The 23,803-nt window shown below is 42.9% G+C and overlaps 1 long non-coding RNA gene across 2 annotated transcripts; it reads right to left on the minus strand.

The window, feature by feature from the left end:
• Positions 1-4,151: 4,151 nt before the first annotated feature.
• Positions 4,152-15,931, minus strand: LOC138915476 (uncharacterized). 2 transcript variants are annotated; one of them, XR_011421464.1, is made up of 3 exons: positions 15,551-15,796; positions 13,951-14,093; positions 4,152-4,357 (listed from the first exon to the last, which is right to left on the minus strand). It is a non-coding gene; the product is annotated as an uncharacterized lncRNA (long non-coding RNA). The 2 variants fall into 2 exon arrangements; XR_011421463.1 differs by lacking the exon at positions 4,152-4,357 and adding an exon at positions 5,721-10,279 and having other exon boundaries at positions 15,551-15,931.
• Positions 15,932-23,803: the final 7,872 nt, after the last annotated feature.

Raw genomic sequence — 23,803 nt, forward strand, 5'->3', positions numbered from 1 at the left:
TGGCCAAAGTCCTATAGTCAGCAATGAGAAGGAGGAGGGTTAGAACCCAGCGCTGTCTCTCCCCAAACCCATACACTGCCCATGAACTGCACTGAAGAATTGCCAAAATGCAAGCAAGACCTCTGCTGCGTACCCCAGGAAAAATGTACATCTTGGGGTACTTATATACTTAGTCAACTTTTCCTGGCTGTCTACACGTAGTAGGTCCAATCTTTAATCAAAGGACACCTAGTGGATACCTACCAAGTATCTGGCACTATTCTAGTTACTAAAAACATTAAGGCAAATAAGACCCGTTTCCTGCACTCAAGGGGTTGACAGTCTAGTGGGTGACACGGACAGGCAATATAGTGAGAGCACAGCCACCCATTATCATGGGAGCAAAGAGGAACTGGCTTCAGGGGACCAAAGGAGGCTTCCAGACAAGATGGCCAGTGGGGGCAGTTCTTAGAGGACGGTCAGGCAGTAACTGACAGATAGTGGGGGAAGAGGACTCCACACGGAAGGGACAACATGGGGGAAGGCATGGAGTCAAGAAGTAGGGCTGGGTGAGTGAGTGTGTTTGTGCGTACGTGCACATAGATATGTGTGTGTGGACAAGTGTGTGAACGCATGTGTGCATGTGCGGTATAGCAACAAATGGCCTGAGGATTGAGTGTGAGGTAGTGAGAAGGAGACAGGGGCCAGTAAACGGAGGGTCTTCTTTCTCTCTGTTATGTCCTTTGAACTTCATCCAGGTTGTCATGGGGACTTATGGATCAAGGGAGAGACAGGCATTTTATTGTGTTATTTTTTATTGTAGAAAATTTCAAATATTTAAAAAATTATGGATAGTATTGCCATGACAAACAACCATGTAGCCACTACCCAGGATTCATAGAGGTTAGCATTTTGCCCTATTTGGAGTAGGACTTTTCAAAACATCTGAAGGCATCAAGATAGAGGTGAGGTTCTCTTCTTACTGCTTCAGGTCCCTTCCCCTCCCCAAGGGGACACACTGTCATCACCCTGCAGCTGGGGATGAACATTCCTGTGTCTTCTTGGAACATTGCACATGTTTTCACATATGTCACCTTGTGTGTTTTTGCAATTTACATAAATGGTGATATTCTGTATGTTGCATTGTCCCACAAATATAATTATGATTATATTCATTGATATTTTCTACAATAAGCTATGGTGGGGTTTTTTTGGTCTTATTAAAGAAATTCTACTCAACCCAGATGTTGCAATATTTTCATATTAATTTTGCAAGTTTTAAGTTTTGCTTCAATTCATCTTAAATTTGCATTTTTTTGGTGAGGAAGATTGGCCCTGAGCTAACATCTGTGCTAATCTTCCTCTGCTTTATGTGTGATGCTTCCACAGTGTGGCTTGATGAGCAGTGCTAGGTCTGCACTTGGGACGTGAACCTGCGATCCCCGGGTCACCGAAGCAGAGGGCGCAAACTTAACCACTATGCAACCTGGCCGGTCGCCATCTTAATTTTGCTTTTGTGTGAAAAAGGACCTAATAATGTGAGGTTGAGATCCAATTTTATTGTCTTCCATATGTTAATCAGTTGCTTAATATGATTAATTGAACAGTCCTTTCTTGTCCACTGATTTGTAATTCCAATTTATTTTTAAAGTCACAATATATGGGTGACTTTCTAAGTTCTCCTTTCTCTTTCATTGATTCATATGGAAGATTGTTTGCAAAAATCGCCACAACTTAGGGTAATGGAGGCCAGAAGGGAGAAGGGTGGGAGTGGCTGATGTGTTAGCTAACGGTGTTTGTCAATGGTTTTGCTACTTAATCCATTAATGTGATGAATTTGATCAATAGATTTCTTTTGATATTGAACTATTCTTCCATTTTTATTCTGTATGTGTGTCTGTGTGTATTTCAATATCTTGCTGGAATCAATTTGCTAATATTATGATTTTTGCATCTTTATTCAAAAGTGATATTGCCAGTAATTTCTTTTTTCACTGTTATCCTCATGTATTTGGTATTGGGTTTACCAAATAATTTTTTATTTTGCCTCATGATTTGGGTCTTGCGATAACCATCAGTGGTGGTCTTAGTTTCAACTAGACATTTACAATCTAGATCTGAGTAACCCACACCCGGTGCCAGGTTACACGGAAGGCTGCAGGACACACGCAGCATGGCAGCGGGGCCTCTCTCTTTGATGGGTATTTGAGCAGGTCACACAGCGGTCCATTGGCTGTTCTCATACCACCCAAGTGACAGCTCAGGTGCAAAGGAAAGTGTCCACACAGGTGGATTTAGGAGCCATTGCCTAAAATCAGAACCAGTACAGCTGAAATAGCTCCACAGACACGGCTTCCAGATCCCCATATGGGACATGCCCATGACACATCAACCCCGCACAGAAAGCTCACATTTAAGCTCCCTGCCAGTGTATCCACAGTCCTCCCAGGAACGATGCTGTTCACCAATCATGGGGCTTTTTCCCTCCTTAACCGTAAATTACGATGCCTGGAACAGAGCTGACCTTTCCCCTTTATCAGGGGTCCAGGGTTAGCCCCCAGTCAAATTTGTCCATCACAAAGAAGGGTCTTTGTTTACTCTTTGCTCTCAGCTAGTTTCCCTCTTTCTAGTCTCTAAAGAAGCTTGTATAAGATAGAATTGTCCATTCTTAGAAGGTTTAGTGAAATTTGAAACTATCTTGTGCTGATGCTTTCTTTGAAGAGGGCTGATTTTCAACCATGAATTTAATTTACTGAAGGGTCTGTTCAGATTTTCTATTTCTTCTTGAGTCAATTTTGGTAATTTTCATTTTTCTGAAAATATTAATTTCATCATAGTTATCAAAATTATTGTCCTAATACTAGTCACAGCATTGTGTAACAATTGCTAAAATTTCCCTGACGCTGCAGTTGTGTTTCCTTTGTCATTCTTGATGTTGTCGTTGGTGTCTTCTCTTTTTTTTTGAGCAACCTTGTCAGAGAGTTATCTTATGAATATTTTCAATGAGCTACATTTTTAAAAAGAAATATCTTTACAGTGTCTTTATTTTCTATTTAATTGCTTTTTGATTTTATCTTTTTAAGTTTCTTTCAGTTTATTCTACAGCTCTTTTTCTAGCTTTTGAATTAAATACATAGCTTCTTAAGATTTATTTTTTCTAATACACAAATTGAAGACAATATATTTCCCTCTAAGTAGCCTTTAAATTGCATTACTCAAATTTTACTGTGTAATGCCTTTATCGTCATTCGCCTCTAGATTTCCATTATGATTTCTGCTTTAACTCATGAATTATTAATTGTGCTTTTTCAATTTCTAAACATGTTTTGTTTCTTTCCACCGTTTCACTCAAGTAAGGTGGCAGCAGCCCATTCTTCTTACAGCAATAAAGCAGAAGTTTCCAAGAAAAAAATGATGGTGGAGGTAATAAACACATCAGGTTTGTCTCATGGAAAAAATAGAAATCCTTTTCCTAGATCAAGTATACAACTGCATAGAATAATGTTTACTTAGCACTGAGTTTAATCTTATTTTTTATGGGCATGTTATTCAGCCAACATTTGGTTACTAAATATATGCAAGGAATATGCTTGGGACCGAGGAGACAACTTAGTAAGAGGAGAAATAAAATGTGGGCAGAATTCTGTGATAGAGGCCAGCAGAGAGCATACGAGGCAAGTAGAGAAGGGATACCCGGCCCAGAGAGGTGGGTGAGAAATGAGGATCCACAAAGATGACTAGGAGGGGATGGCTGAGCCGTGCCTTGAGGAAGAAGCAGAAGTCAGCTAGCTGACGGGGAATGCTTCTCCAGGCACGGGGACGGCCTGGACAGATGCGCGGAGAATCACAGAGTAAGAGGCAAGAACGCCTCGGGCGCTGAGTCATATTTCACCGGTGCCTAGAAACAAGACCAGAAAAGCAGCGTGATTCAGCATAGAGGAGGCTTCTTAAGTGATGGTTTGAAAGTTGAACTTCACTTCTCTCCACAGCCCTCCAGCCTCTCCATAGACTCACACTGCTTCCTTTGCTCCCAGGCCCGGGTGGGCGGTCCTTACCTTCCTCTACGGGAGAACAAGGGCTAGCCAGCCTCAAAGCACCTGCAATTGTTCGACTCCCTCCCACCTCCACAGGTGGAGAACAGAAATGTTAGCACAGCAAAGACTGAGTCTTACCACACGCCGGGCCCTGTGCTGGGTTCCTTAAGTGCATTATCTCATTCGATGCCGCAGCAGCAAGGTTCTGCGCTATGCTTCACACCACAGACGAGGAAATTGAGTTTCAGGGTGGTGAGCACTTGCTCACGTCACACAGCTGGAAAGTAGGTGAGATGGCATTCAGCCTCTTCCAGTCCAACAAATAAGCCCACGTCTCTGTCTCTCTGGAAAATAATATGGTTGGTTTTTTCCTGGGCCTCCCAAAGGTAGTAACGTGATCAACAACAATCTTCAGCATCACCAACAGCTTTGTAGCAGTTGTACTTGTGCGTGTACAAGAGAGTCTCACAGGTGACCAAGGCAGTGGCTGACCCACTGAACAATTCTCACAGTCAGGATGCTTTCAGCTAAAAACAACACAATGTCCAACTAAATGTGACTTAAGTAATAGGGTTGTCTCTCTTTTTTTTCCCCCCCCAAAAACGCGGTATCCAGAGCAGGTGGTTCCAATACTGAGACAGCAGCTGGACAATGCCATCAAGGACCCAAGCGTTCCTCTCTCTCTAAGTTGCCTTTCTTGGTGCATAAATCATGTCACCTCTCCTGGTCCCAAGATGGCAATGCCAAGAGGAAAAGGGAGGCACAGTGCTTTTTTCTCTTTTTTTAATGTACTTTATCATGGAACAGAGAGGAGTATTTTCTGGAAATCTCCCCCAAGCACAGAAAACTTCTCTTTATGTCTCATTTAGCTCAGAGTGACTCCCATAGCCACTCCTAGATGCAAGGAAAGCTCAAAAGCAAGGATGCCCAAGGATGCCTTTCATTCCCTGTTGGGAGAGGTGGGCTCCATGGAGACAAAGAAGGACCAGGAGCATTGTCATTGGTTAGGTCTGCGGCAGAAGCTCAATTTAATGGTATTTTACTGTTGTCTCCTGATTTATACACATGGGTGATTAATTGAGGAAGGGGAAACAATTGCTTATTACTTAAGAAATAAAATTGTTTGGTGGAAAGTCTTGCAAAGCTGAGAGTCAGTCATGGTATTTCTCCCATTGAGCTTTCAGGTTCTTCCCTATGGATTCTCCCTATCGCTCCTACTTTGGGGCCATCCAGAGAGTCTTAATAATATCGGGTTTGTTTCAAGGAGCAGTGGGGATGGCGAAGAGGACATGGGTTGAGGAGACAGAGAGAGACAACAATCGATAGAACTGCTCCCAGTAGCCCTGTGTTCCAGATGGGCATGCGGCTCTCCGAGGAGAGGCAGATGCTCTGGCCCCACCCATCTCCCCCACAGTCACCACCCCTGGCCCATCATGTATTACCCACAAGTTTCTCCTGATGAAGATTAGTTCTGACCCGATTTTGAGGCAGAGGAAGTTTTACCACTTCTTTCTATATTCAATACCGTCTGTGTGGACAGGGGTGGGAAGACGGGGTGTCACCAAGTGAAATTATATAATAAAACTAGGTGACACAGTTTTTTGAAAATGTATTCCTTGTGCAAAATTCAAGATATGGCAGCTTTTCTCCACAGACCTGTCTGAGAATTGAGTTTGTCATTGCTGAGAAAAGAGACGAAAGAGAGGATTTTTTTTTTTTGCTGGATTTTTTAATGTCTTGGTGTTTTTAACTAGATATAGATTTTTTTTATTTGTTAATCTTTTTATTGCCACCTTTGAAATCCTTGAAGACTGGTGCCTCCTGATCTGAATTTGTTCAGATAGTCATTTGTAATGAACAACCATTTAATTTTATATTTCTGAATGAGTTGTATTTTTCATGCTTTCTTGAAAGTTTGCAGATATATTTGTCGCTGGCCTCTATAATAAGGTTCTAAATTAGGATGCACTTATGGAATTAATGCCTTTATTTTATATATATATTTGGCAGCTGGCTTTAATTTATAATTTAGTTCCATTCCTACAGTTGATGGAAAGGGAGCATGGCTTTTGAGGATGCTATGTGTACCTAATTCTTGAATGCAATTTACACATTAAAAATAAGTTGCCAGCTTCCGTGGGTTTCTGCATGTTCATGCATATTCAACTACAGGCAGCCATGTGTGTGCCGTGCTGAGTGAGGAAGATGGATAAAAAAGAGAATGGGGGCTTGTCATCAGGGCCAGAGCCTGAGAACTAAGGACATTTTCACTTATTAAATTGGGAAAATTCTTGGCAATATTTTACTTTCAGAAAAGGAGGGAGAAGATGGGGCTGGCCCCGTGGCCGAGTGGTTGGGTTCGCGCGCTCCGCTGCCGGCGGCCCAGTGTTTCGTTGGTTCGGGTCCTGGGTGCGGACATGGCACTGCTCGTCGGGCCACGCTGGGGCGGCGTCCCACATGCCACAACTAGGACCCACAAGAAATAATATACAACTATGTACCGGGGGGCTTTGGGGAGAAAAAGGAAAAAAATAAAAAGTCTTAAAAAAACAAAGAAAAGAAAAGGAGGGAGAAGAAACTAATATTTCTCAGGCATGTACTATGACAGGAACTAATTTGCTATGAGGTCAAAGTCAGAGGGAATCTGTCCTGTTTACTCTTTCCCTCTTGGGAGGCTCCACAAATGTGAAGGTCTGTATCACTGGGAGCGGCAAGCAATGCTTCTGTAGCTTGGGCCCACTTGGCCAATTCCAGGAAAGCGTTAATGGGGTGAAAACACTCAGGAAAGCCAAAGCCAGAGGAGCTGTGCAGTCCCGTCCTAGGAGGAGGCAGGAGGCAAAAGCACCTGAGCTATATTGATGCTGTCACTCTATCTCCACTGCCACTCCACCCAAGTGTACCTGGGATTGCCTGAGAAGTTTCAGTGGGCCAGGGCAAGTCAGGATTCAGCTAAAGGCCGGTCCTTTGTTGGGCTGATCAAGGTGCAGGATATGTAAGCAGATGGAATATGGAGTGGGGAGGAGAGTTTCAGGCAATGGAGAGAGACGACAGCTGCTCTAGAAAAGGAAAATTTGAGAAAACAAAAGATGCTTGAAGAAATTTAGAAGGTTTGGACATTGGTATATGTGATTTATTCCTCCTCTTTGTGACCTTAAATAACCTTCAGAAATAATACTCTTTCTACAAAACTACCTTTCTTTTCCAGGTTTTAAGAGTTGATTTGTGATGTAGCCGAGGAGAAGGTAGCTTGGGGTGAGCGTATGTGTGTGTGTATTGGTTTGCTTTTTTGATGCTTATGTGGCGAGGAAAGACTGAAGTGTAGATTGGGGCAACCCAAGAGTTTTAGTTAAATCCAGTTTACAGCTATAGACAGAGCTCAGAGACCTTAAAAATGGCTCAGGATGCAGGAGGGCAATGGGGGAACTGTGCACAAGATCTTCTCCCTCTGCTGTGCCCCATCCTGCAGAATCTGTTCTTAAAAACCTTCTTGGTTGAGAATTTCAGGTTGATGAAATAAACTTCCTAACAGGAAGGGATGAGAGTTGACACCAAATCAAGAAAACACAAGGCACATTTTGCGCATCCTAAGTGAATGATAATGGGCGCTGTAGGATTGATATCCTTACCATTTCTTATTCCTAAGTAATTTTTAAGGATCTCTCTTCCCCGCAGTTTCAAGAAGATGCTTAAAAATCCTTTAAAATATGCAGGTTGAACAAGAACAGCTTGTGAAGCAATTAAAATGCACCTTTATTTTGTTATCCCACCACTTCTTCAAAAGGTATTCCGCGGGGCAAACTTCTCCTGCCCCGGGGTGAAAATAAGCCAAGTTTCTGAGAACTTTCAGGTAACTGACAGTTCCAGACTTGTTTTAAGTTTCAAAAATTGTCTTGATTCAGTAATTGAGCTCCCAGTCAAAGATATTAGCCACAAATCTAAACACGATTTGGGAAGGAGTCTCCCTCTTTCCTCAGGCTCAGGTGTTTTTTAGGCTGGAAGCCTGTGGAGGGAAAGGCGAGCGCTTTGGCTTGACTTCTCTGTTCACCCACCTGGTGCTCAACACTTCCCTGAACTCCAGCTTCCATGGTTGGATGAGGGAGGAAGGAGAGGTAAGAGACTAGGAAAAGTCCTCCTCAGATGACACCATCATCAGCTGTCCTAGCGCCCAGGACCTGGCAGACTGTGGGCATTTTCATGTTCTCAGAAAACCTACCACTGAGAACCTCCCCTGAGGCTCCCCAGTCCCAGCTGGAAGCAACTCTATTTGGGTGGATGCTTCCTCTCCTTCCTCAGACCCTAGGGACCCAGGTTCTTGATGAGGGGGTTTCTCCTCCTCCCCAGGACAGCCCTATTAACTGGAATCTTCCCACCGTGCCTTTCTCTCACGTTGAATAGTCCCACGCTGGCTCATGGGAAACACTTCCACATCCCTTGCTCCAAGAAACACTGGGTCCCCACACAGCAGGATTCCCTTGGTTTTACCCCCAAAGCAGCACATCGGCCTCCTCTTCCCTCTGCATCTCCTGGTTGAGAAGCAGACCTGAATTGCAAGGAACACACTCCAAATCTCTTGGAATGATTCCATTGAAGACTCTCACCAAACTTGAGCTTGCACCCCAACATACAATGGCATCTCTGAAGAAACCTCGATAACTTTCCTCCTTCCGTCCCCGTAACTCTCTTTAAATCTTCAGTAAGGAAGAGGGTCCTCCAGCTATGGGACAAGTCTTCTGACATTTCCTTGGTAAGTTCCAAACACAGATCTGGCTTTGAATTTATCCTCTGTTATCTCATAGTGCTTATCAGAGGCTTCAGTTTCTATATCCTGTTACAAATTTGTTTCAAGATAATTTGTATGCCAAGAGGAATTTTTATTTTTTCTCTATTTGGTCCTCCATCCAAATGTTCTGTGCCTTTATGATTTTATGACTCAGTCTCTAAGACATATTCTCTAAGTCACAAGATGGAATGACTCATGCACGCCTGGTCTGTACTATCTCTGAAGCTGTATTCAAGTACGGCTATACTCAAGTAAGTCTGGATATTCTAGAATTCCAGGTAAAGAGAATTCAGAACAGGGAGAGGATTTCATGTGCTAAGAATCAAAGAGAGAGACCTTTGCATTATTCTGGAAAGGGGGTGACTAGATCCAGGTAAAAGTACCAGAAAAATTAAGGTGAGATGTGGGATTATTTATTGAGGACCACGGAGAGCTTCATTCCACTTAATCATCCAAACAACTCTGCTTATTCCCTGACTAGTATTCATCTTCAGATTCTGTCTAGATGTTACTTTCTCTCTGAAAGCTTTCCTGACCCCAGACTACAATAAATGCTCCTGCTCCGTTCACCCAGAATGTTTGAGCACGTATCACACTGCGTTGTAATTGTCTGTTTACCTCTCCATTTCATCATTAGTCAACTAAAAGAAAACAAAGCTTGTGAGTATCTTTGTCATCATTTATCCTAATGGCCTTGTGTAAAGCCAGCAATAGAAAATGTTTAACAACTATTTCACCTATGCATTAATCAGGAAAGGTTAGGTTATGCTGTAGTAACAAACAACCTCCAAATCTAAGCAGGTTAACACAGCGAAGACTGAGTGCTTACTCATACAATGTCCCCCAGACTCTCCAAGGCAGCTTTCCTTCATGCAGTGACTTGATGTGACAGGCTGCTTGGATCTCGTGCCTGCATTTTGATGGGGGTGGTTGTAGTAGAGATAGAAACAATTGGAAGGTCACGCATCAGCTCTTCCATGCTTCACCCTGGGAGTGACACAAGTCACCTCTCTTGGGGCCCATTGGTCAGAAGTAGTCACATGAAACGCTCGTGAAGTGCTTGGTGAGCCCCACTACAGCTGCCCATCCTCGTCCCACAGCCCCAGTTTCATCCCTTCATGCAGAGATCCTAGGGTGCTGAGCCCCTGAGCCCCTGGTTTGACAGAAGTTCAGAGCTGGAGGGAAGGATGCTGAGAAGTGGGCAGGAGGCTGAATGCGGAAAACCATCAGTGCCAGGCTGAGGAGTCGGAAATTTTCCTTTGTAAACAATACCAGCTGCCATTTCTTGGATGGCTACTCTGTGCCTTAACTGTATTACTTCTTTTCTTTGCAACAAATCTGTCAGGTGAGGACTGCAGTAGCCATGTGGCAGAGTTGGGATTTGAGCTTGGGTCTGCGAAGTCTACACTCTTCACGAGGGAAGTGCTGGGGGCAAGTGTGGAAGGTTTCAACCTGTGTGGGAGGAAAAGACCCAGGCAGGCAAGTTCTGAAAGAGAGAAAAGCAGGAGGCTGTGGAAGGGCTCTGGTGAGAAGTTACGAAGGACAGAACCAGCACAGATGTCTCTCCACATCTGTAGATGTGGTCTCCAGAGACACAGTCGAGTCCTCTTTCAAGCAGCGATTAGATATCCCCACTCTGCCTCTGAGAATAGTTCAAATCAGTAAGCTCAAGCTGTCAGTGTTTGATTTCTTTCCTTTGTTTCCCATTCAGCAGCCCATCCCTGATGGGCAGACCAGGGTCCCAGCAGAGTGGAGGTGATGGGGTGGAAGGTGAGCAGTAGCGGGGAATGAGGGAGTGGGATGTGGACACCGGGGCCTCTGGAGAACTCTGTGGCTGCAAAACTGGTTAGGCTACCATTTGGGTAACATGGATATCTGTAAGTGACCTAGGAAGAGTCTCCAAATTGCAGCCCCAGCTCACCCCGGATAATGCTCTCCCGTCTTTTCCAAAGATGGTGCATTCTATGTTTTACAAGGGAACAATACGGAAGTCAAATTTCTTATGATAGATTTAATTCTGGCAACTCTGTTGAGTACCTGTAGGAGCCAGGTGGGAGCAGGGTGTCCGGAGAGCTTACAGATGGGACCAAGTCCCTGCCCTCTGGGCATTCGGCATCTGAAGGGAACAGACCATGTTCAGGTGGGTCCCTCAGCCCCTGTGTGACGAAGGCCCTTGGGAGGGTAGGTGTCTGGAGTAAGGTGGGCACCGAGGTGGTAGCTGCTGAGTGCAGGGTCAGAAAGGAGATTTCCCTTGTGGGGAGCTTACAGTAGGAGGAAAAGGTGGGATCAGAATCAAGGGCTATTTGTGCATGACAGGTTCTGAGCTCACTTTCCAGCACTTCCCGAAATAGCCAATGGCACCGAAGAGAAATCCAGAGAGCCTCTACCACTGAAGCACACCTACTGTGTCCCAGTGACCTGGGCATTGGTGTGGCACCATGGCAGGGGGAGGTGCTGGGCTTTAGGACACTTGGTCTTAGCTCCTACTTTGCTGCCAATCTGTTTTGTGACCTTGGACAAACGCTTTTCCCCTCTGAGCCTCAGCTTTCCCTCGCACCCCCAGCAACCCACGAAGTAGGCAGAGCAGGATTTACTCTCCTCAACTTGCAGACAACAACGCCAGGTGTCTGGGAAGTGAGGAAGGAATGCTCTGATTGAGCATTGCAGTTGCCCTGAGAAGGGTTCATCAGACCCACCCTCACTTCACAGCTGAGACAACACACGGGGAAGATTAAGTTCTTTCCCCAGACGTGCAGCTGGTTTGGGTGCAAGCAGGTGTTCCAAACCACGCAGGTCGGCCTCCAGACACCATGTCCTTCCCCTTCTGCTCACGCATTTGCAGTACAAAAGCTTGGGTATGATTTTCAGAAAACGTGAAACATCACCTTCACCAGAGTGAAGACTTTTCATACTTTAAAAAATTTGTAAGACATTTTGCCTCCAGCAGCTTCTGTACAGGCTCTGGGGTCATCTCACAAGCGCAAAAGTATATAGAAGGCGACCGATCTTTATGTCCCCACGCCTTTGCGGGAACAAGAATTTTTTCCTTTGTAAAGCAAATTAAATATTCCATCGGTGAAGTATAATTTAATAAACCTATGAAAAAAGAAGCTTTAGCTTCTCATAAAAATGAGAGCCACTCATTTACCTTGTTATCATTTGGGGAAAGTTTCCCATGACCTACTGGATCCTGACTCACCCCAAAGCCTGGAATCAAAGCCATCTTACACTTTGACTCCAGTCTTTCTTCTTTCTTCTTCAAATATTACTAAACTTAAAAAATCTTGAGTAGAATGACTTTGATCTAATATTCCAATCTAGAAAACCTCATTAACTCAGGTGTCATTAATTCACAAAAGGTGGAAATCTGGGCTTGAGGCTAAGGTTGACTTTCTAGTTTGTGTTTTTCTAAAAGTCTAATGTTTGCAGTTCCAGGAACTCATCTCACTACTGATATTAAGTTCTGTTGGTGTTTATTCCCAATTTTCTTTCAAGTCGCTCCCCTTTTCTCCATCTTTACTGCTTCCTCAGTAGCTCTGTCCGCTTTCTTGGTCCAATTGCTCCAGCCTCCAGTTTTCAATCCCCAAATCAAATCTACGTATTTGCAGCCAGAGGAATTGTCAAAAGTCCAAATCTGCTCATGTCAGGCACCTATGAGAACCTTCACACATTCCACTGTCTATGGAATGAAGTCCAATCTCTTTTGTAGGTTTATAAGACTCTTTATGTTCTGCACATGCCCCTTTTCTCCAGCCTCATCCCTCTTTTCACTTATCTTCACTCTGAACTCTACTCAAGGCACATTAACCACCATACTTTCCCAGTATGACTTACTCTTTCTCATCCTGCATATCTGCTCATACTGGTCCTTCCACCTGAAACAGTGTTCCTCGCTCACCTCTCTGCTAATTCTGGCTGACTCCTAATCCTGCTCAGGTCTAGACTCAGACTAAACTAAAGGAAGAATTGTCTGACCCCTCACTCCTGAATAGCAATGACTCCTTTGTGTTCTCATGGCCCCCAGTGCTTCCCCCATAGTTGACTCGTCACCATGTACTGTCACTGCCTGTTAATTTATCTGTATCCTTTAGACTGTAAACTCCTACAGGATTGGAACCATCAGAAGGTATCCTCAGGGAAGTTCCTGGTGCACAGTAGATTCTCAGTCTATATTATTTGAAGGAATAAATGAACAATGATAAACATCTTGTTGAAACTGCAGACGGCCACTGCACAGAAGGAAGCCATGGCTCAGAAATTTTAGTGATTATCCCAACCAAATGGGATTCCTGCTTCACACCATAGTTGACCCATCTTGGTGTCTCCAGCAGTACTACCACAGGACCTTGGACATAGTAGGTGCTTAGTAAATGTTTTTGCATGAATAATGCTGGGTCTGGCTATGAGCATGTGGTTTTCTAGGAACTAGAATCAAGTGTGGCCAGGGGGCTGGCAGAAGGAGAGCTCAGCAAGTTCCAATGACCTAAAAGTGAGTCCCACTGTTTCCATTTTGTCCTCTTCTCTAGGGTCATATCAAGAAGGATTGAAAGAAAGTCAAAACAGCTGGGTGATTCCATTAACAACCAATAATCTAGGAATGCTGCTGAATGCTTTTGAAACTGAAGTAGCAATAACTCCCTATGGGTCCATTAACCTGAAGCCAAAATTAGATTATGTAGAAATAACATTAAATAAAGAGCTACAGTCCTCAGTTAATTGAAAGGCAAACTTGTGAATTATGAGATCGTTCTCTTTGAAAGGCAGAGTATTCCATCGCCCCAAGACCCTTGGGGCCACTCTTGAGTGTCCAGCTTGGGGCTGATTTTAGAGAAAACACATTTCCTAGAGGGGCACTTTAGAAATCTATTTTCTGTAGAAAACAGTTTGAAATGGGAAACATTAAAAGCTTTGCAATGAGACCAAGGTAAGGTAGGTTTAAATCTTGGATCTGCCACTTGCTAGCTCTGTGTCCTTAATAAAGTTACTTAATTTCTCTGAGCTCCAACAGTCCTGTCTGCTAATTGGAGGTGGTAGCGGTGGTAATAATGTGTTTCTCCCAGTCTGTGAGGAAGGCAAGCACATAAATAGATCACTGCAACACAAGGGAGTACATTGAGAGAGAGAGCATTATGGGACCATCCTCGGGGACCACCTTACCTCGCCAAGAAGGTTAAGAATGGCTCCTCAAAGAGATGCCACCTGAGCGAAATCATGAAGAATGAACAGGTGCAACTGGATTAAGGAGTGGTCCTCTAGTACTTGCTCTGGAAGTCACATTTACTAGTACTAGGTCGCGATCCCTGAAAATCCAAGGAGATGGAGGTCAGTTTACTCATCAAACTCCCTCCCTTCTTCTCTCCCTCTCTTACTTCTTTCCGAGCTTCCATATTTATTTCCTTCCATCCTTCCCTCTAAAATTCTCACATTCCTTTTCATCTTGGCTTCAACAAAGCCCAAGGAAACTGTAAGCAGCCCTTCTCTCAGGGTTGAGGGGAGCAGATCTTGTTCTGTCTCCTCCTGATGGCTCCAGCTCCTGCAGAGGACAGGACAGTGTCTCCATTTCTCTCTGCCTCAGGCAGATGGCAGTGAGCGTTGTGTGTTCCCACAAAGGAGCACACTGTCCCTGTTCCACAGTCTCTCAGAGAGTCCTGTCATGGAAGGCATCCAGGAGAATTTGAAACTCTACACCTACCTTTTTGGACACAGGAGCATTTGTGACCCACAGAATCACAAAGTTGACCCATACCTGAGTGGGGCTGAAGAACTAGGGACCGAGGTCTGGAGATAAGTGTCTGGTGAGAATCTCTTCACACTGTCCTCTGTGCTTCAGTTGATAGAGGGGGCAAGAATGATCATCATTATCTCTATTTTATAAATTAGGAAACTGAAGCTCAGAGGGGCTCAGTAATTTTCCCAAAATTGTACAGCAAGTATTCTGTAGACAGAGATTGCATGCCTGGTCTTCTGAATCCAAATCCAGTCCTCTTTGGTTATGATATATTACCTCTCTATATATTTACAAACATCTGGATTTTGACCAAGTGTACATAAATGACTTGAGAATTTGATTATATTTTTACTTTCTGATTTTGGCTTTGCTTATACCTAAATTAAGAGCCAGCCTCTTCCTTATAAAATCTGCCCCCTTTTCTGTCATTCTACATCTTCACTGGGGCACCGCCATCAACCCATTCTCTAAGTGAAACCTAGCAATTATCTTAAATTCTTCCTACTCCTCAAACCCACCCAATCCTCTGCCAACCACTTAAAATGAACCCCAGGTCCTGTAGCTTCAGCTGCACGAATACCTCTTGCATCCGGTCCCTCCTGTCCTTTCTCCCATCCCGATCCATTGCCCTATCTCAGTCTCTTTCTCACCCAGTAAAGCACAGTGACCTTCCAACTGGTTACCATTCTGAGGAGTTTACCCTAAATCAATGATTCGTATATCAGCGAGATGTAAGACGATCTTTCAACAGCACGACAAATACTTTAGATGGCCACTTGTTTCCTAAAAAAAGCAACTCTTTACAGCAGAACATCTCCGAGCCAGGCATGGTGCCACAGTCTTTACACATAACATCTTTAATCCTCAAAATAACTCTATAAAAGAAGGCTTGTTATCCCAATTTCACAGAAAGTAGCAGAGCTGGACCTCCAATACAGGTGGATCTGATGACACAGCTGCCGTCTATTCACTGTACCACACCAGCTACCAGATAAAACCCAGTCTCCTTAGCATCACGTACAGCCTTACCTCCTGCCACCAGATACCCTGCTCCCCAGACGTACGCCCTCCCTGCAGTTCACCATCTCTCCAGATAGCTCTGCATCCCACAGCTCCACATGTGCTCTGCCTCTGCCTGGAATGCCTTTCTCTTTTCAACTGTCTTTCCAAACCCCATTCAGTCATCAGCTAAGGTGAGAACTCAGGGTTTCCTCGCTCCAGTCTCTTCTCTCTTCCACCATAGTGCCTTGTTTCTCTCCCACATGGACAGTTTCCACTTCATTCTCGGCTGTGAGGCTGTAACTGGCATGGATGAGGATGGAGAAATGCCAGTGGGGACGGCTTTATTTGGTACTTAATGTAAAGGGATAGGTCTCTGCTGGCTTCTTCTGGAAAATTCTTTCAAGACTTATTTTTTTAAATTTAAAGGAGACAGGACTTGATTACTGGTCACACTAATTACTGCACTCCTAAGTCATGCTGACGAGTTGGCTTCAGACAAACACCGGTTCTCCCACTCAGCCACAGGTCAAAGGTGCTCGATGCTGCTTTCAAGGGGAGTCATTGGCAGGCTGGAGTGTGCTGTTTCTTGAGCAATGAAATTATCAAAATTAATCTGTTAAGTGTTTCTCCACGGTGAGGGGGTCTCATTCCTCAGCAGCGAATGACTCAGTGAAAGACAGGATACATGTGGTATACGTGCACCATGCTGTCAGGCTTGTTGATACCAAGTTTAAGGACAAGAAAATAAACAAAGAGTTTGTCTTTACAAAGTTATTAAAGATGAAAGTGCTGGCTGCTGATCAAGGCGTCTGTGAACTTAGAACCCAACATACTGGTGCCGTGTGATGGAGAAAGAGACGGAGATGGAGTGTGAGGTCTGGGCTCCATACCTCCCAGGTGAGCAGAATGTGGGGAGACTGATCCAGAGTCAGGGCACCTGATTCTAGTTCAGGTCTGCAGTGGACCCACTAGGGGACCTTCGGAGTGTCCCTTTACCTCTCTGGGACTCACAATTCTGTCCCATAGAACAAGGAGATTGAACCACTTCACTATCTTCCTAATCATCACAGTTTTTATGTATTCTCATGCTGCTTGTTCTCTAATTTAATGTTTTTCTTTGAATTTAACTTAATCCAATTTTAAAGTTTTGCCATTTCCTAAGAAATATTATCCATAAAATCATGGTTTTGATTTGCTAATTACTTGTTTTCACATTGTTATCAGTTAGAAGATCCTTGGTTGAAACAATTGAAAATAATTCCAACCATCTTGAGCAAAAAGAAGTTGTGTTAGAGGGATACTGGGGCCTCAGATAACTTTCAGGAGGCTAGAAGATCAGGCTTAAAGGCAGTAAGTATTGAGGATGCTCCAGCCGACCGGGCAGCAGACCATGGCAGTGGTCCTGCAGTGTAACCACTCTGTTCTCTCAGCAGAACTCTACTGGCATGCCACAGGCACTGCATGGATATGACCATCAGCCATCCCTCAGCCATCACTGTGTCATCTGCTCAGAACTCAAAACCCTGGGGGAAAGTATCTGGCTAGCTAAACCCAGGTCACATATACACCCTGCCTACGTTGGGACAGGGGTGAGGAGAGTGAAAATTTGGTCCCTTCAACTTCCCTAGGTGGCCAAGAATCCCCAGGACGATACAAAATGGGAGATTTCCCAGTAGGGAGAGCAAGGTGCTAATTGGAAGGCAGATTAAATGGTGGATAGTGAAAAAAATAAATAAAGCAAAACAAAACCAAACACCAAAAACCAAATATCCACTGCATTCATTAAAATGAACACATGATTATGAAATAAAAAGTCCATTCATGTACCATAACATCATGAACTCATGTACCAACTGACCCATGTACCACCCTTTAGGAAGCACTGAACCAGTTGATCTCGAAGAACCTGCTGTTTTGGCCTTCATTTTATGCAAGTGAACACCACCGACCGTACTAGAAAGTATAGACTCATCTGTACCTTTCAGCAAAAAAACTGACCCTTGGCTATTTTTGTTTGTTTTGCTTGATAGCTATTCTTTATTTGCAGCTGCAGAGCATGTATAGAGACATTCTTTGACTCTTTTAGGTTGACCTTCCACTTCCACCTCATTTTTGATGTGTTTAGACTCTCATGCACTCTCTCAGTTTTGCATTTCTCTAGGATAATTAGCGGTTAGTTGGCACGAAGGAAGGAATACGAGCCTTTCTAATGCTCTTAGATCTTGCCATTTGTGATCAAATTACCCTACATCCCATCAAATAAATGTTAGCTCTGAAAGGGATCTTAGCAACAATGGTGTTCATTTTTATTGATAAGGTCCAAAAAGGCAAATAATTACCCAAAGTAACCTCCAAAAGAAAATGGTACACTAGGCCTAGAATATTCTGGAAACCCTTCTGAAACTCATTATAGAAGTTCTAGTTCAAGGATTAGGTTATCTTTCTTTCAACAGACCCCCTTCCCCTTGCCGGGGAAGACTATTCCCAGGTTACCTGATACTTGATGCAGAAAAATGAAATAAAATTCTCTCTATAGATAGTTATGGCTCCACAGAAATTAAATGCATCTCAATGCATAGTCTCATGAATAAATGATAAGAATTCCCGTGCATGTATGCACACACACACACAGCCAAAAGAAAAAGCAAATGATGCGAAATATTTGGATGCTTTGTTACAGAAGTGAATATTAGATGTCAAGTTCAAAATGCAAAGTATTGTTCGGAAGAAAAAGGTTAGCAGCTGGTCTTTTAGCCATCCTTTTTATCAGGGAGAGATAAATGAAGAAAAAGAAAAGAAGAAGAAAGAAACAGCTTGGTCAAATCTTGCAAATATTCCTCAGAACTCCCAATGGACCTTAGTGGTGGAATGATAACAGAGTCCTCATCAATGGAATTCTTTCAGCAGAATATACTTAGGGAAAACAAACCGAAATGTATAGATTTCTGGAGCATTGTCTGCTGGAAAATGTCAGTTACAGGTATGTAATAATCAGAGTATAAGATGGGGATACTTCGTGCTGAAAATCTCCCTTTGGGTAAGTGATGGCCCACATGCATCACTTAGAGACCCCGTATGTTAAATCAGAGTGTATCCTGATGTGATGAGGGAAGATACAAGAAGCAGCGTTGGTGACCCTGGACTTCTCATCTTTGGTCTGTGTACCATAATCACCTATCTTGTTTGAATTATTAGTCAAGTTTGATAAGACCTCTGATTCTTGAGGGTCTGACTTGACAATGTGACTCTTTGTATAATCTTAATAGTAAATACAATGGAAGGTAAAAATGACCACAAATTCTTGCCCTCCCTATATGTCCCTGTCCCCCTTCTCCACCATGTAGTATATTCTGCCTCTGGGCTCAGCCATATGACTTCCTTTGGCCAATAGGATGTTAGCCAATGTGACACAAGAGAGGCTTGACAAGCACTGAGCAGTATCAATTATTTTCTCTTGCTGCTGTTGGATTCATGTGCCATGTGAACAACCCTGGGCTAGTTGGCTGGAGGATGAGAGACCACGTGGAGGAGAGACAAGTTACCTTATCTGAAGCCCTCCCTGGACCAGCCAGCCCTGGCAGCTGATGGGACTTGTCAGCTGCCTACAGATGCTTGAGTGAGCCCAGAACAATTGCTGCCCTACAGAGTCATGAGATACATGAATTGTTTTTTTAAACACCTGCATTTGGGGTGTTCTGTTGCACAGAAAAAGCTAACTGACACTGTTTATTCCAAATCCGTGTGATCAAACTCAAGCCTTCTTCACACAACCTCCCCACTCTGCAGCGTGTTCTTCCTTTCTTAGTTTGAGATCAGGGCTCACAAGCTGGTGGCTTAGGGGCAGTCCAGATGTGTCCCATGCAGAACTAATGCTAAGACAAGATTCCCTGGAAAGACCACACTTACCGTTTATGTGCAGCGTGCATCTGATTTTTACTCTTGCCGTCTAACCACTAAATATTTTCAGCCCTGATCCTGTAACCACAAAGTGTAAATCAGAAGATTTTCTATGGAAATCTGGATTTCTGGTTCTCTAAAATTTTTTTTAAAAAGAAGTAAAGATCCGGGAATATTGGGTTGGGATTGGGCAAGAGTGAGCTGGATTTGAGAAGTGACTACTCATTGAGATGGGACTGTGCAGCCAGTTCACTACTCCCCGTCACTCCGGGGTGTAGTATACACGTCCGATTTCACTTACTTACATTACCTGACTGGACTTTAGAGGAATTTGATTGTATGTGTGTCATGTTGGCTAATACCAGGCTTTAGGGTGTGACCATGTGGTGTCATGTTTTCCCACATTTTGATCTCCTTGCCTGGAATGTTCATCTCCTTAGACACTTCTTGAACCTTTGCACATTTCTCAAGTCCAACTCAAATGCCTCTTTTTCTATGAAGCCTTCCATGTGGCTCAGACAAGGCTGGTCCATCTTCCTCTGTGCTCTGGAAGACTTTGCACGTAATCTCTGCTGGCAGCCTTGTCATTATGTCCATCATCACTGTTGTTTAGAAAGCTGCCTGTACAACTAGAATGTGACCCCCTTGAACATAAGACCACCCTGTCCCCATCTTTATCCCTTGGGTGTGACTTGTGGCAGGGTCCCTCAAACCTGTGGCGAATGAAGGAATTAACCAAGTAGCCATTCTGGCTGAACTTCAGAGAATAAATTTGATGCAATTTGTGTTTTGTGTAAAATAAAACTTTTAATTCTGTGTTTTTGTCATTTTCTCTGAAGATTACCTTATAATCACCAACATTCCGTTTTGTTTTTAAGGGGTTTCTTTTGGCTTCAGGGCCAGCAGCTTATAAAGGAAATAAAAAATTGTTTGAAGTATAAGAAAATCCGAGACAAATAGGTTTGAAGAAGTGTGGTTAAAGGAACCAAGAGGATGTGGACAGCAGAGCCGTCAGTGTGAGCTCCCCAGCTTCCTGATGAAAGAACATCCACGCTGGCCAATGGGATTATGTAGTGTCAGTCAAGACAGGCTAGACTATTCCGTGGTAGCAATCCCCAAATCTGCGTGGATTAAAAGCAAACCTTTATTGCTTTGCTTGTGTTACATGAACACCATGGGTGGGTAGAGAGTGGTCTATTCATGTTGGTCACTCAAGGAGCCAAGCCAACAGACGCTCCATCTCAACACGAGCTCTCGTGATGACTCGGGCAGGGAGCAGACATCCTGCAGTCCACACACTGGCTGTTAAAACCGCTATCTGGAAGTGACACACAACATTTCTGCTCCCATTTCATTAGCCAAAGCAGGTCATACTCAGGCCTACTCCAACAGGGCAGAGAAGGACAAAGCTTACACGTGTCAGGAAAAAGAAAAGTTGAAATATCTGTGAACAAACGAGGGACTACCACGATTAGTGACTTTGCAAAGGACTTCCAGTTTTTAAAATGCACTGTCATCGTCTATGTTATAATGACCTTCACTAGGGAATTTAAAATAGAATTTAACACCAATCCATTGGATTCAGGGGCTTCTCCCCAGTTGCTTCATAAAGCAAGATTCCTTTGTTTCCAACTGCCGCAAGTAAACAATAAGTGAAAGGAGGAGCCTGAGTCTGCCTCAAGATTATGCCCGCTCTTCAAGATGCACCACAGGCCACGGCAGTCTAGTGTGAAAAAGGGTACGATCTGTGGGAAGAAGTTGGGTACTGTGGAGGCAGAGAATGGGGACACCAAACTTGGCAGGGGGCAACTGAGAAGCAAGAAGGGATTCAAGGAAGAAATGTGCTTGAGAAGACTCTTGAAGGACCCATTGGCGTTTGCTCAATGGGCGAGGGGGGGAATGATAAGCAGTTCCAGAGGAGGGACACCTGGATGAAGTCCTTAGGGTCATAATTCTCTGATCGGAACAGGGTAGCCGTCCTAGAAAGGAATTATTTCTATATTATTCACACACGTGACCTTGAATAATTGCTGTCCTTTCTCTGACCTCAGTCCCTCCTTTATAAAATGAAGAGGTTAGAATCAAAATCCCACTAAAAAACTCAATAGTCTGATTCTGCAATTCACCTACAGAGTAAATTAGTAAGAATAACTACGAGTATTTTGAATAAGACATACGGTAAGATCAACTTGCCCTCTCAGAAATAAAATCATATTCTAGAGATATGGGAATTAATTTTTTCTCAAAACCTGGCATTGTCCAAAGACTAGACAAATCAATTAAATGAATAGAAAGGAGGGACCAGAATCCAATCTGTGGTATTTGAGAATTCATGATAAGAGTTTCATTTCAGATCAGTCAGAAAAGGAGTAACGATTCAAGAAATGGTGTGAAGACAATTGAATAATCATTGAAAAAATTATCTCTCTAATTATACCATATATAAAAATAATACCCAGATGTATTAAAGAAACATTTTAAAGACAAAATTTGGAACATATTATAATAAACATAGGGGAATAGTTTTATTACGGTAGGTTAGGAAAGTTGTGCTATCAAAGATTGAAAGCTTTTGACGCCATAAAGAAAAGACTAACATATTTGATTATAAAACACTTTTTAATTTCTTTTTTGTGAGAGACAACATAACAAATTAAAAGTACAGAATAAGAAAAATATTGCAATATATGTAGCAAATGATTAATAATCAGAATATACGAAGAACTTTTTACAATCAATTATTAAAAATCTTCATAGAAAAAATAGGCATAGAATATAAAAGGATAATTAATGCAAGACATAAAAGGCTAATACACATATGAAAGAGCTCTCAATCCCATAAAATATCAAGGGAATGCACACTGAAATAAAAAGGTACAATTTATATCAAATTAGTAAAAAAAAAAATCACTAATTAAATCCAATGTTGGTTAAGTTCCTTGAAAATGGAATTTCAAATTAAGTGACAGAAAATTCAAGCTAGTTAGGAATATGGGCTGTGAAGCCAGACCACCTGGGACCACATCCTGCTCTGTGTGACTTTAGGCAAGTTGCTTAACCTCTCTGAGCCATATTTTCCTCATCTATAACATGTCTACATGATAGAGTTATGTGAAATTAAATATAGTAATCCATGGAAAATGCTGAGAGCAGTGCCTGGCACATAGTGAGTGCTCAGTGATGATTAGCTTTTATTTCTCCACTGTCGGTGAGAGTATTAAAATTAGAAATGCAGATGCAATTTCATTTACAGGCATCTGTCCTGCCAAAATATCTACCCATGAGCATAAATTTCTTTTTACAAGAACATTCATTTCAGTATTTTAATGGTAGAATTTTGAAAACAATTTAGGAAAATCAAAAGGAAAGAAGTCACATAAATTATGGCTACCTGTCCTTTATAAAATTTTAGGCAACTGTTTACAAAGAATGTGCTAGATCCCTATTTACTGAGGTGGAAGGATCACTAAATGTATATTATTATGTGAAAAAGAAAGTAAGTCAGAGAACAATTCGAATAGCACCATCTCTGAAAATCACTTAAAAGTATAATATTTGTACATACATTGACAGTTTTCTTTAAGAAATCACACCAGATTATTAGAAGTTACTTTTGGGGAAGGGAATGAGTTGAAAGATAGTGAAGGTAGATTTAAAATTTTTATTTCAGTAGTATTTGTATTTCTCTATAACAACCACATCTTTCTTTAAGCACTTCTAAAACAGTATTTTTAAATTAAATGATGGGTTGAGCTATATATGCCCCAACTAGACAAATTTCTAACTCAAATATTCTGATTCTCTAATTTTACCCTCCCAGCAATGGGGAGCCATGGATGGTTCTTGAGGAGGAAATGGACCTGGTCACATCTACAGGATTCCTTGAATGAACAGCTTCTTGTTTTGTTCTGTCTAACTTTCCTCACCAATTCTTCCTGGTGTCCTCAGTTTCCTTTCTTTTCTCCCTAGCAGTTAGCATTTTTCCTTTAATTTTCTCTTAGCCAAGCTTTCAATCTTCGAGTTTATTTCTCCCTTAAGGTGTTCATTGTTTTCCTCTTTTCAGACAAAAATTGGTTTCTGAAACCATTTCTTCTCTGCAGCTTGTTAAGCCTGCTGAGAGTTTTCTTACAGCGAAAGAACCTAATTTCCACTGCCGTAGGTGGTGAGGGGTGGAGGGATGTGCTGAGCCCAGAATTAGGAGACCAGGCTTCTGGCCCCGGCTGGGCGCTGGCCTGGGATTCACCCTCTCTGGACACCAGTTTCCACACTAACGATATGGAGAGGCCAAAGCAGAGACCCTTTGAGACCCCATCCAGCTGGGATCCTCTAAGATCCCAAAGCAGTGACGGGATTTGGAGCTCAACTGGTCACAGAGAAAGGAGA

This window comes from Equus caballus, chromosome 9 (assembly GCF_041296265.1).
Source record: "Equus caballus isolate H_3958 breed thoroughbred chromosome 9, TB-T2T, whole genome shotgun sequence".
Taxonomy (NCBI): Eukaryota; Metazoa; Chordata; class Mammalia; order Perissodactyla; family Equidae; genus Equus; species Equus caballus.